This window comes from Octodon degus, unplaced genomic scaffold, assembly GCF_000260255.1.
Source record: "Octodon degus isolate 3935 unplaced genomic scaffold, OctDeg1.0 scaffold00314, whole genome shotgun sequence".
NCBI lineage: Eukaryota > Metazoa > Chordata > Mammalia > Rodentia > Octodontidae > Octodon > Octodon degus.
Genome location: NW_004524890.1, coordinates 1,297,991 through 1,311,643, shown reverse-complemented (window position 1 = coordinate 1,311,643; position 13,653 = coordinate 1,297,991). Strand labels below are relative to the sequence as shown.

General features: G+C 41.2%; 1 pseudogene; it reads left to right on the top strand.

Moving 5' to 3' along the window:
• The first annotated feature begins 147 nt into the window (after nt 1–147).
• On the top strand, nt 148–809 carry LOC101563401 (annotated as a pseudogene).
• The last annotated feature ends 12,844 nt before the right edge of the window (nt 810–13,653 follow it).

Genomic DNA, 13,653 nt, shown 5'->3' with positions numbered 1-13,653 from the left:
AACCACTAAAAAGAATATATGCAGTGTATTATTTGTTGAAACTGTACTTCCGATTTGATTTGAAACTGTCTCATTGCTATCTGTTTATCAATAAAACTGTAGAAAAAAAAAGCCAAAAAATAAAAAATAAAAAAAAAATAAAGTTAACAAAGGGAGCAGTGTGAAGAAGTGAGGATGACCCCCAGGCCACCCAAAGCTGCATGCCGCTGCATCTCATGTCTAAAGCCTGTGACCCACCACTGTCGCCACCATGACCAAGAGAAAGGCTGAAGGGGATGCTAAAGGTGATAAAGCCAAGGTGAAGGATGAGCCACAGAGATCTGCAGGGTTGTCTGCTAAACCAGTTCCTCCAAAGCCAGAGCCCAAGCCTAAAAAGGCCCCTGCGGAGAAGGGAGAGAAGGTGCCCAAAGAGAAAAAGGGACAAGCTGATGCCAGCAAGGATGGGAAGAACCCTGTAGAAAATGGAGGCGCCAAAACAGACCAGGCCCAAAAAGCTGAAGGTGCTGGAGATGCCAAGTGAAGTGTGTGCATTTGTGATAACTGTGTACTTTTGGTGACTGTACAGTTTGAAGTACTATTTTTTATCAAGTTTTATAAAAATGCAGAATTTTGTTTTACTTCTTTTTTTAAGCTATGTTGTTAGCACACAGAACACTTCATTATTGTTTTGGGAGGAAGGAGCATATGTCAGTAGTACAATGTCTCCAAAGCTGGATTGATTGTGAGGAAGGCGCCTTTCCCTGCTGGTTTTGAGAGACTTCCTCTTGGCTCCCAGGAGGAGGGATTCCCTGATGTTGACACATGTGGTGTCCTTGGCACAAATGCCTTGTACAGGACAGTTCCCATTTCATTTTATGTCTTCCTTTCCTCTGCCATCAGCATAGGCTTAACTCCCTTAAGCCCTATTGGGATCTGATTGAGACCTATCGGGATCTGATTTCCAAAAGTGATGTTACCAGTATGTCAGGCAATCTGGACTTGCCAGTAACATTGAGATGGTGTCCCACAAGAACAATTGATTTCTTTTTTCTAGATTGTGGATCTTCAGATTGATAATTCTGCCATTTTCATTTCTGAAAGTCAGGGTCGGCTTGTGAAAAGTTGTTGAAAAAACATGCTAAATGTGAAATGTCAACCCTCACTCTAAACTTTCCCTACTTCAGAGCCTCAAATGAAGACTTCATTGGATTTTATAGTGGCTTTCTGATTTTTGGTAGTCTATCCAAGAAGGGAGTTTGAAAGTTGCCGTATACTGTTGAAGATTGTGTGCCCATGTCCTGCCTGAAATACCATAAGTGTTTATGAAAAGCATCTTTAATAAAGCTGGATACAGTTTGGCTTGGAAAAAATATAAATAAAGTTAACAAAGGAAACAAGCTCTGCATAATGAGTTCTGGGCAAGTAAAAGTAGGAAAAGAAAGACATCCTACAGCATGAGGGTGGGCCACCATGCAAGAACAAATAGTGGGAATAACTCCATGTAGACTGACTTTTGGTGTCACCCACCCCTCAGGCTGATGTTAGGTCTAGGTTGTCCTATGGAAAACCTGCTCAAGGTCTCATGAGAAGTCCATGTGGAGGGTTTTGCCCAGTTCTTAATGTTGATTTCTATATTGTTACCAGGTTTTTTTGTTCCTTTAATCTGTCCTGGAATTGTAGCAGAAAATGCCTCCCTCAAGCCAGTCTGTTAGTTCCCCAGGTAACAGTACCTGTTAAAAGTTCCTGTTACTTATGTCTCTTAGAAACAGCTGGTCATTGCGATGCACAGCTGATCACTATGAGGCATATTGTAAGAACCCATGAAAGACAGCCAGGTATGCTGCTTCTTGCTTCCAAGCGCAGAAAAACCTCCCTTCCTGAGCCTTTTGAGGACTGATATTTGCGGAATGATCCCCAACAGTGCCTGTTGATGGAAAATAAATCTGCCTCCAAATCCTGAGTGTCATTTCATTGCTTCTGATTGCTGTTGCAGAATGAAAAGGGACAGTTAAATTTCTCCTGGTTTTAGTGTGTTTCAATCTATTATCTGTTTCTCCTTGTATCTCATCATTTCAGGTTTGTGAAACTTGCTACATTAAGACAGAATTATTCAAAGCTTTATATTTTAATTGTGAATTATAGCTTTGTCCCATTGCTTTTGTGTAGTAAGCTTATTTTTTTTTATTTGGTACAGGGTCTCGCTACACAGCTTGGACTCGGAGAGATTCTCCTGTTTTCAGCCTCCCCAGCACTGAGATTACAGATGTGTGCCACCATGCCTGGACTCGATGGCCAGCTCAGTGCACCCAAGGGCACGGCCAGCATTTCATGTGGTGCCAGGGATCAAACCCCAGTCCTTGTGCTTGCCTAAGCAGGCAGGTAGTCGACTGAGCCATCTCACCAACCCTAGATTATTTCAAAATACTTTTAGACTTATGGAAAAGTTACAAAGATGAAAGTTACCATAGTTGTCAACTTGTATTAATATGTTCTATAACTACATTTCTCAAAAGTACAAGATTAATATTGGTATATGTATTACATATGTATTTGTTTCTTTTCGTTTTGGTTTTTGAATCAGGGTCTTCCTAAGTAGCCCAAGCTGGCCTCAAACTCTTGGTGATCCTCTTGCCTCTGTCTCTGGGATTACAGGGATGTGCCACCATGCCTGGCTCATAATATTGGTATATTGCACTTTACTACAATGCAGATATTTTCAGATTTTGCCAGATTTGTTTAAGTAATGCAGATTTTTTTAAATCTCAAGATCCAATTCAGGATACCACATCACATTTTTTTGGAGGTATGGTCTTGCTATATAGTTCAGACTGGTCTTCACCTTGCTTATGTAGCCCAGGCTGGCCTTGAACTCATGACAGTCCTCCTGAATCAGCCTCCTGAGTGCTGGGATCACATGCATGTGCCACCATCTGGCCACATCACATTTATTTATTTATTTATTTATATTTTATTTTTTGATCATACAGAGTCTTGCTACACAGTTCAGACTCATAGTAATCCTCCTGTCTCAGCCTCCCCAGCACTGGGATTATAATCACGTGCCACCACACCCAGTTTTGGAGTGGGCATGGCATGCCATTCGGTGTATTGAACTCCAGACCTTGCACTTGCCAGGCAGCTGTTTAGGCCTCTGAGCTATATTCCCATCCCACATTTGTTTAAGTAATTTATTTTGTTTTGTTTATTTGTTTGTCTTTTGAGACGGGGTTTCACTATGCAGCTGACGCTGGCCTCGAACTCACTTTTTAGCTCAGGCTGGTCTCAAACTTTGTGGTGAGCCTCCTGCCTCAGCCTCCTGAGTGCTGGGATTATAAGTGAGGGCTTCCATACCCAGCTTTTTCTAATTTTTAATTACTAAGGTGTCATAGTTTGTGGTTTTGCAAGGGAACAATACAATACAGGACACTTTCATAAGATTGTTTTATAATGAATTGCCCAAAGAATTATATACAAAGGAATGAAGAAAAATCTGTCCACACACTAGAGACCAAAGAATCCAGCTGAGGGCCTGGATCCTAAATTCCTGAGTCCAGCTGAAAACCAAGAGCTCAGAACAATGCCTCCCACAAGTCCAATTGGAGGCCCAGAGCCCATGACAATGTGTCATGCAGGTCCACTTCATGGATTTGCTCAGGAAAGGCCCAAAGTTCAGTGTGTAAGAAAGATAGAAAGTCTGTGCCAGCATGATGAAGGATCTGTGCTAGCAGGCTGAGAGGTCTGCACCAGAGCCAGGAAGCAATGATCAAAGTAAGAACCAAAATTCCCGTGAACGTACCACAGCCATCCTCAGCAACAGTGAAGTCCCAAGTTCCTCCAATGATGAGGAAAGCAGAGTTCCCATCAGGAAGGCTAACACAACAAGCTTCTCCAGAAGGCTGAGCTGTACACCATCTTCCTCTCCGGAGCCAGAAAGTGATACTCAAGATGAGAACCAGAGTTCCCCCAAGTGGACCGTAGCCATTCTCAGCAACAGTGAAGGTCCTGAGCTCCTCCTGTGATAACATCCAAGTTCACCAGGAAAACCAGCATGACAAGGTCCTCTAGCAGAACAGCCCAAGAGAACCAGCAGCCCGCAGCTGCTCCAACAGCTGCTCCAAACAGCTTCGCTAACAGCCTCCTAATAGCTTCTCCAGTTCTGTCTCTTATGCTGCTGGCAACAATCCCAAGGTGGGCCTCCTACACCCAGCACCATGCTGGTTCAGTTAAGCTGGGAGTAACAAGTTGCCCTCCAGTTGGCAACCCACCACATAAAGAAATGTTACTGAGATTTTTTTGGGTTTGGTTTCCGGGTTTGTTTGTTTGTAATGTTATATGGTGCTGTGGACCAAGCCCAGTGACCTAGCCTCTTTTTTTTTTCTTGCTTTTTTTTTTTTTTTTTTTTTTTTTGTGGAACCGGGAATTGAACTCAGGGCCTTGCGCTTATTCTACTGAGCTATCTCCCTGGCCCCATGATTTTTAATTTCTGAGTCAGAGTCTTGCCAAATTGTCTAGGCTGAGCTCACACTTGCAACCCATCTGCCTCAGCATCCCAGAGTGCTGGGATTACAAGTGCTACCATGCCAAGCTTTGTTATTTTTTTTAATTTTTATTTATTTTTTATGTATTTAGTACAGGGTATACAGGGTCTTACTACATAGATCAGTCTTGTAGTGATCCTCCTGTTTTCAGCCTCCTAAATGCTGGGATTACGGGCCCATGCCACCACACCCAGTCTCAACACCATCTCAGCGTGCCCCAGAGGTGGGACCGGCACAGCAGCCAAGGATTTAACCCCAGCTGCTGTGCTCTGCGTAAGCAGGTGCTGTAGTCTGCTGAGCTATCTGTCTGACCCAAATTTTCTTTTTTTGTACAAGGTCTTGCTATGCAGCTCCAACTCATAATGATCCTCCTGTCGCAGCCTCACCAATGCTGGGATTACAGGTGTGCATCACCAGGCCTGGCTTGAGTGGCCAGCGTGGCATGCAGCACTAGGGCTCAAACCCAGGTCCTTGCACTTGCCAGGCAGGTACTTAGACTGCTGAGCTATCTCCCCAGCCTTGTTACAGATGTTTATATTAGTTTTTTTATCCAACAATCTTCTTTAATTCTAATAATATGTTTGTTATATCTTTTTAAAAATATATTTTCTTTTAATTCTTATATCTCATTGCTTTTTTTTTTGTATTTTTAGTAAGGGGCTACAGGATCTCACTACGTAGCTTGGACTCATAGTGATCCACTTGTGTTCAGTCTCCCAAGAGCTGGGATTACAGGGAAGCACCACCACACCCAGTCTCAGTTGCTGTTTTAAGCATGCCCTGGGAGTGGGGCCGGCATGGTAGGCCAGGAATTGAACCTCTAACCCCTGCATCTGCCTAAGCAGGCTCTTTAATCCACTGAGCTGTTTGGCTGGCCCTTCTCATTGCTTTTTATTCATGATATTTTAATACTTTTCTACTTTCAAATACTGGTTTAAAATTTTTATTGTTGCAACATTTTTTTTAAAAAATCATCTGAATCATAAAGTTATTGTATTACACTGTACACACTCCCAAGTTATTTTATAGATTTTTCTTTTTTGGCGGGACCAGGGATTGAACTCAGGCCCTTGTGCTTGCCAGGCAAGCATTTATTCTACTGAGCCATCTCCCCAGCCCCTCCCAAGATACTTTATTTTTTTCCAAGATACTTTAAAACAAGTATGTTTTGAGTTTATAAATGAAAAATGAAAAACACTGTATATACAACCTGGACTAAATACTCATGAAGTGTTTAGATTGAACGAACAACCAATAAGCTTCAAGATAATCAGCACAATTGCACAGAGAACCAGTTCAGCCCAACTAAAATTTTCTCGTAGCAATTGACACTGATGTACAAGTATACAATTTAGCCAATGACCTGAATAAATGGGAAATTCCATTCTTTCTCATCTTCATTTTGCTTTTGTGTATCTCTTGATTCTCTCCCTCATTCCTCTCTTTCTTGGTTTGTCTGCCCCTACAGTAATCCCAAACCAACTGCTATAATAATGATCCTTCACTGCAAATGAAGAGTCCTGAATTCTTCTGAAACATCATGATCTCTTGTCTTGTCCTGTTCAGTGAAGAAAAACCTCAAATACTTTTCAGGTTTCTTAACCAACACAGAGTTGACCAAGATAAAAAAAAAATAGGGCTGGGGAGATGGCTCAGTAGAGTAAGTGCTTCCCTCGCAAGCGCAAGGGCCTGAGTTCAATCCCCAGTTCTGCCAGAAAAAAAAATAGTAAAAGGATAATTCTTTTATATAAAGAAAATTATCTGTGGATAAGAAAACATGAATATTCAGTATATAACAATTAGCCAAATCAAAATAATTCTAGATGGTTGACATATTTTCTAAGGCCAGTACCTTTGACCTCTTCTGAAACCTTTCCATTTTCCTAGGCTCATTTCAATTCTGCCTGGGCAGGTAGGATTAATTCCAGTAAAGTACCATGTACAGTTATCTAAGGGTTACATGTATCTTTTCATTCCTTTTTTTTTCAGAACCAGGGATTGAACTCAGGTCCTTGTGCTTGCCAGGGAAGCACTTATCCTATTGAGCCATCTCACAGGCCCCTTCATTCTTTTTTAATACAAATATTTTAATGTAATTTTATGTATAGAATACATTGCAAAAAAGATATCACATTCAGTGCAAATGCAGCTAATGATAACTAGATTTAGATACTGCTATGTAAACTTTCTATACCTTTGTAAAATATAGTTACCCAACATAGTTTTATGAAGGACTTAGTTGTCCATCTCATTTCTTTTTTTTAATAACATGTTTATTATTACACATCCATCAGTCCAGCTTTTAGTACCACTGGAAACATGCATATCATCCTAGAGACAATCAGTTCATCTCATTTCTTTTTATCCCCTTATAGTCTTGACCAAGATTTGCAGTTCTATGTTAAGTAGTAGTTGTTGGAAATACAGTCCTGGCTGGGGATATAGCTCAATGGCAAAGTACCTGCCTGGCATGTGCAAGGTCCTATGCTTGATTCCTGAGACAAAAAAAAATTTAAGTATATAGTCCTATTCTCAACCTTAAAAGATGTCTTAGTTACTTTCCTCACTGCTGACACAAAATGCCTAACACCCAGAGTTAAAGAAGGAAAGGTTTATTTAGCTCACGTTTTGTGGCGGTTTTACTCCATAGTTGTCTGGCTCCCTGGCAGTGTGGCATGACAGACATGTATCACAGAGGAGATGGTCCACAGCAAGCAGGCAGGTGAGAGCACATTAGCCTTCTTTCTGTCCTTTATATTATATGCAGGCTGTCTGCCCTACAGTGAATGTAGCACTCACACCCTTATTCCTAGCTGGACCTATGACTGATGGAATAAACACACAGCCCTGATCCCAGCACCACATACCCTAGATCCAGCTCCCTTTGGAAAGCTCCCCTGTATGACTGCATACATGAGGCTTTGGGGAAACTTTAGAAGGAAATGTTATGCCATAACAAAAGAAATATATGTTACTTTTTTTTTGTGGAACTGGGGATTGAACTCAGTCCCTTGTGCTTGCCAGGCAAGCGCTTATTCTACTGAGGCATCTCCCCGGCCCCTTTTTTTGTTTGTTTGTTTGGTTGGTTTTTTGTTTTGAGACAGGGTCTCACTATGTACTTCAGGCTGCCCTTGAACTCACTATGTAGTACAGGTGAGCCTCAAGCTCACTGCAATCCTCCTGCCTCAACCTCTCAAGTACAGAGATTACAAGCATTGCCATCTTGCCTGGCTTGTTTCTCTATTTAGTATAAAGTATTCTGTAAGTTTTTGGTATGTAATCTTAACTACATTAATAAATTTTCTACATATTTATGTTTGCTAAGAGATATTTGTAGGTGTGTAATATGCTTTTTCTATATTGAGAAAATCATATAATTACTCTCCCATAGTCTTAATATGATGAATTTCATTGACAGATTTTCTGAGATTGAATTAATAATATATTCTTGGAATAATTTCCATTTAATCAGTGTATTTTAATACACTTAGATTTTATTAGTTTATACTTTATTTGAATTTTTTACTTCTATACTTGTAAATAAAATGAGCCCACAGCCCCGCCCCCAGGTGCACTGAGAGCAACTAAGACTAGGCGTGGTGGCGCGTGCCTGTAATCCCAGCTCTTGGGAGGTTGAACACAGGATTACTCCAAATCCAATCTCTGTAGTGAGACCCTGTAGACCCTGTACTAAATACATTTTAAAAAATGAGCGTATAACTTTTTTCTTATATTATCTTTATCCAGTTTTAGAGTCAAAATTTTAAAATTGTGCTGGGTATGGTGGTGTGCCCCTGTAAACCTACCACTTGAGAGGCTGAGGCAGGAGAATTATCATAAGTTTAAGGCCAGCCTGGGCTACATAGTGGTTATAGTGATTTCCATGCCAGCCTGAACTACATAGCAAGACCCTGTCTCAAAACAAACAAAAAGGGGGCCGGGGAGATGGCTCAGTAGAATAAGCACTTGCCTGGCAAGCACAAGGGCCTGAGTTCAATTCCTGGTTCCACAAAAAAAAAAAAAAGATTTCAGAATTTGACTAGACTAATAAAATGAGCTGAGCATCTTTGTTTCTATTTTCTGGAATAACTTATATAAGAAGAGAATTGGCCAGGAGTATAGCTCAGTGTGGTAGCCCTGAGTTTGATGCCTAGCACCATAAAAAAGAAGTGAAAAAGAAGGAAAAGGCAGAGGAGAAAAGGAAAGGAATAACTTTCTTCAGAGTCTGGTACAATGTACCAGCAAAATATCTGAGCTTCAACTATGGGATGGGAAAGCGAGGTCCTCGACTACCTTTTATTTAACACTTAATGGTCTATTCAAATTTTATACTTCTTCAGATACCATTTTTGTCACTTTATATTTCTCTAAAGAAATGTTTTATCCAATTTTTCAGATTTCTGTCTAGTTCCTAATGATCAGGTTTCTGGCTTGAATGCCTGGCATTGCCTCCACAGAGAGGAAGGTGCCAGAGGAGCAGCATGCCTGTCATTTGAGGGTAAGAAGGAGTTTAGCTCCCTTTGCATTTCCAGCAAAAAAAAAAAAAAAATCTGTGTGATTATGTTTATACATGACACTCTGCTATGGTTCTGTTTATGTGAAAATATAAGACTGAAAGAACAATTTTTCAAAGGGAAATTGGCTGGATGAGTCTCTGCCTAGTATTCTATCTCTGTTTGCATTTGTCCTAAGCTGACAAATAATTCTGTGTAATTCTGTGGGCCTCTTGATATCCCTGTGTATGCCTACATCTTTGCCCATGGGTGATTCATTATTTGTGCTTTTCTACATCTCTCAGTATCTACATCTGTGAGAGTCCAATTCTACGTTTATCTTTCTTTATGTTTCTGCATTTGTCTGGGTCTGGGGTGGGGGGGTTATATGCATCTGTGTTTCACTGTAAAAATATATGTATGGAGTGCACATGCTACGTGGCAAGTTCAGACTCTCCAAATCTGGAAGAAACATTACAACAGGAAATGCTCTGGATTCCAGCTTCCGGATGGAATTTCACTCAGAAAAATACCCCTTCCTGGCCCTCCCAATAAATGCAGCATTCTTTGTCTTTCTTCAAGTGGCTGAGTTGAGGGGGTTTATGTTAACCTTGACCCCAGAGGCCATGTCTGTCAGGAGGTTTTGGCAGAACCATGAAATTCCACACCCTGCCACTTGCCTCTTGCCAGGCCTACTTCTTCCTCCTGAACCCTTTTATAGCTCCACATTATCTACTAGACCAATTCCAATCTAAATTGTTCCAAGTGGCCAGAGGAAAACAGGGATATGGAGACAAAGAAACTGCATAACATTAAAGTAAATCAATAAATAAAGATAGACACGGAGACATGAACAAATGAATACAAAGAGACAGATCCTGGGCTTGGTGGCACATGCCTATAATCCCAGCTACTCTGGAAGCTGAGGTGGGATCACCAAATTCAAGGCTGACCTAGGCAATTTAGCAAGACCTGTTGGGGAGAGGCGGTGAGACAAGGTCTCTCTATGTAGCTCAGACAGGCCTTGAACTCACTATGTAACCCAGCTGGCCTAAAGCTCATATCGATCCTCCTGCCTCAGCCTTCCAGGTGCTGGAATAACTAGCATGTGCTACCATTCATGACTCAAAAAAATTTTTTTTCTTTTTTTGGCGGAACTGGGGATTGAACTCAAGCCCATGCGCTTGCCAGGGAAACACTTACTATTCTACTGAACCATCTGCCTGGCCCCTCAAAATAATTTTTAAAAAAAAGGGATGGGATGTAGCTTAGTAGTTGAGCACTTACCAAGCGTTCAAGAGCCCTGAGTTCAATCCCCAGTGCTGGAAAAAAAGAGAAAGAGAGACCACAAAACATGGTTTGAAAGGTAGAAGTAGACACTCAAAAATCGAATTAAAGAAGCAAAGATTGGATAAGATATACACAGAGTGATAAAATAAGCTGGTGGAAAAAAAGAGTCTAACCAAAATGAAACAGGTATGAGAGATAATGGTGAAATGCAGACAGAGATGGAAAGACTAGGATTAGAGGAGCAGCTACATTAAAAATAGAGGCAAAGCAAAGCCTGGTGGTGCATGACTATAATCCCAGCACTTGGGAGGCTGAGCCGGGGATTGCCTTGAGTTCGAGGTCACATGGTGGAGACACTGTCTCAAAGAAACAACAAAAAGTAATGAAGGGAAAAAAAAAAGTAAGGGGGGCTGGTGAGATGACTCAGTGGTCTAAAGCACCTACTTAGAACAAGTTTAGCAAAAGCACAGGGACTGCGGTTCAATCCCCCAGCACCACATGCCAGCCAGCCTCGCCCCCTGGTGGGCTGAGCTGGCCACACACACACACACACACACACACACACATAAATAAATAAATAAAAATTTTTTTAAAAAAAGTAATGAAGGCAGAGAGAGACACATGCATAATGAACCAGTAGATCGGGTGGAGCAACTGGAGGAATAAATAAAATGGAAATAGATACAGTAATGACAGTAAGCAAGATGTTAATGCTGAAACATAGTGTTGAGCATTTGTTCATCTGAGACATTTTATGAGCTCTTTATATACTAACTTATTCTTACGGCCATACTGTGAGGTACTGATACCCTATTCTACAGATGAGGACACCAAGGCACAGAAAGTGCACTGTTATTGGGATCCAAACAGTCTAGCACCAGAGGCCATACTATACATTAATTCTGTCAGTAACAGAGTGATAGGCAAAGAATGTGCATGGAGATGGAGATGGAGAAAGAGATACAGATTGGAACAGAGAGGTATGAACAGAGAATGACAAGTGGGAGCCAAGGACAAATGAATGCAGCAATATAATTAGAAAGATGAGGAATGGGAGACAACCAGGGAACAGTTATAGGGATAGGCAGACCAAAAAAGGCCAAGGGGAAATGAAAGAAACAAAAAAGACAAATTTTAGAACATATAAAATTTCAGATAGAAAAGGAAACATGGTCACATACCTAAGAACACAGACTAAGACGAGGCCTATAAATTAGGTGCAGGATGGAGACCAGGTGGTCCCCAACATAACACACAGAGGGTGAGAAAACAACAGCAAAAATGGCAGTTTTTTTCAGCTAACACAGAAGAGATGATTTATTCTACACACTTTACACTCAGCCAAAAGTGAGAACAGAAGTAGTCCAGAATGCCACGGGGTCTGGGGCAAAAAAAAACAGGAGACTGGTTAGTTTGAACCAGGTGGATCTCTCTTTGAAGTGGTCTTGGCGATCAGATGGCAATGAAGCTCCAATCCATTGAGACATCTTAGACAGCACACAGTCCAAAACTTGCACCAGTGTTGTCAGCCTCCAGCATTCTTTATTTCTGTTCTTTTGGCCTCTGGGTATATGAGCTATTTTACTTGGACCTCTTTCTCATCTTTCTTCTTTTACACTTCAGTCTGCGCATTCACTTCTTACTCCACTTGGCTCTCATGGCACAGAGGTTCCTAAGAAGATGGTAGGTTTTTGGGTTTTTCTTTTCCTTTTTTTTTTTTTTTTTTGCGGAACTGGGAATTGAACTCAGATCTTTGCGTTTGCCAGTCAAGCACTTATCCTACTGAACCATCTCCCCAGCCCCAGAAGATGGCGTTAAAGTTGAGAGCAACAATGGCAGTTTGGAAAAGAAACTGGGAAAGACGGGAAAAAATAGCCAGATGCAAAAAGACAAGTAAAAGCAAAATAGAGATGGGTAATGGGATCTGTGAGGTGGTAACAGTGATGACAAACTGTGGAGTGTCGGCACACAAAAGAAAAAGCCAGGTGTGTAGCCCTTACCTGTTATTCTAGCACTTGGGAGGCTGAGGCTGGAGGATCACCTCAAATTCAAGATCCTGTCTCAAAAACAAAAAGGATTTAGCTGGGGATTTAGCTCAGTGGCACAGTGCCTGCCTGGCAAGTGTGAGGTCCTGAGTCTGGTTCCCAGTACCTCTCCCCCTCCCCCCACAAAAAAAAGGAAAATAGAGGGGATATACTTCAGTGGTAGAGTGCTTGCTCAGTGTGCACAAAACCCTGAGTTTAGTCACTAGCACTGGGAGAGGAAAAAAGGATGAAGTCATTTCAATCTAGCAACTATTTACAAGTCCCCTATATGTCAGGGCCATCAGTAGGCTGCATGAGCTCTGGAAGGCCAGGACCTGGCCCTTTGTTACTCACTGTTGTATTCTACATTCATAAATGGCAAAAATCATGTTATTGTAATAATAATATACACAATGCCTACAATTAACCACTAAAGCAGTAAGGATGCAAAACATATATGAATTAACAATATTTGATGTTCAAGCACCATAATATATGTTAAATGAGGGGACAACTTCAATTCTTTCATATAATCCAAAAAACAATTATCTGCTACATACCAGGTATTGGGATCTATAATTTTAAAAGAAACAATCTTTGCACTGATAAAATTTATTTATTTTTGTCTTTTTTTCATTTTGCTGGCTCAAGCTGCCTTAAAGGCAAGGCAAGTCTGGTATGGCATGTGGAACTGGGGATCAAACCATGGTCCCCGTACCTGACTGGCTTTGCCCAAGCAGGCGCTTAAACAACTGAGCTAACTGGCAAGCCCCTATTTTTGTCTTTTTGAGAGAGGGTTTTACTATGCAGTTCAGACTGGCTTTAAACTCACTTTGTCCCCCAGTCTGGCCTTGAACTCAAAGCAGTCCTCCTGCTTCAGCCTTCTGAGCACTGGGATTATAGCCATGAACCACCATGCCCAGGCCTGCACTGATAAAATTTAGATATTAATAGTAAGGATAATTAACAAGCAATAAATATAATTGGTGTACTGTATTTTGTTGGCATAAAATAATTCTATGATAAAAGAAAATAAAGAGAATTATGAGTATATGGATGGGGTTGTCATTCATAAAGGATGGAGACAGTAAGCCTCATTGGGAGCTGATGTTTGAACAAAGTCTGAAGGAGGTGGGAGAACTACCTACATGAATATTTGGGAAAGGTGCATTTTAGAGAGAGTTAAAGGTTGTATACAGGTGGCATTCTTTTTTTTTTTTTTTTCAAAACAGGGTCTCACTATGCAGTTCAAGCTGGCCTTGAGCTCACTTTGTAGCCCAGGCTGGTCTTGAACTCAGAATGATCTGCCTGTGTCATCCTCTTGAGTGC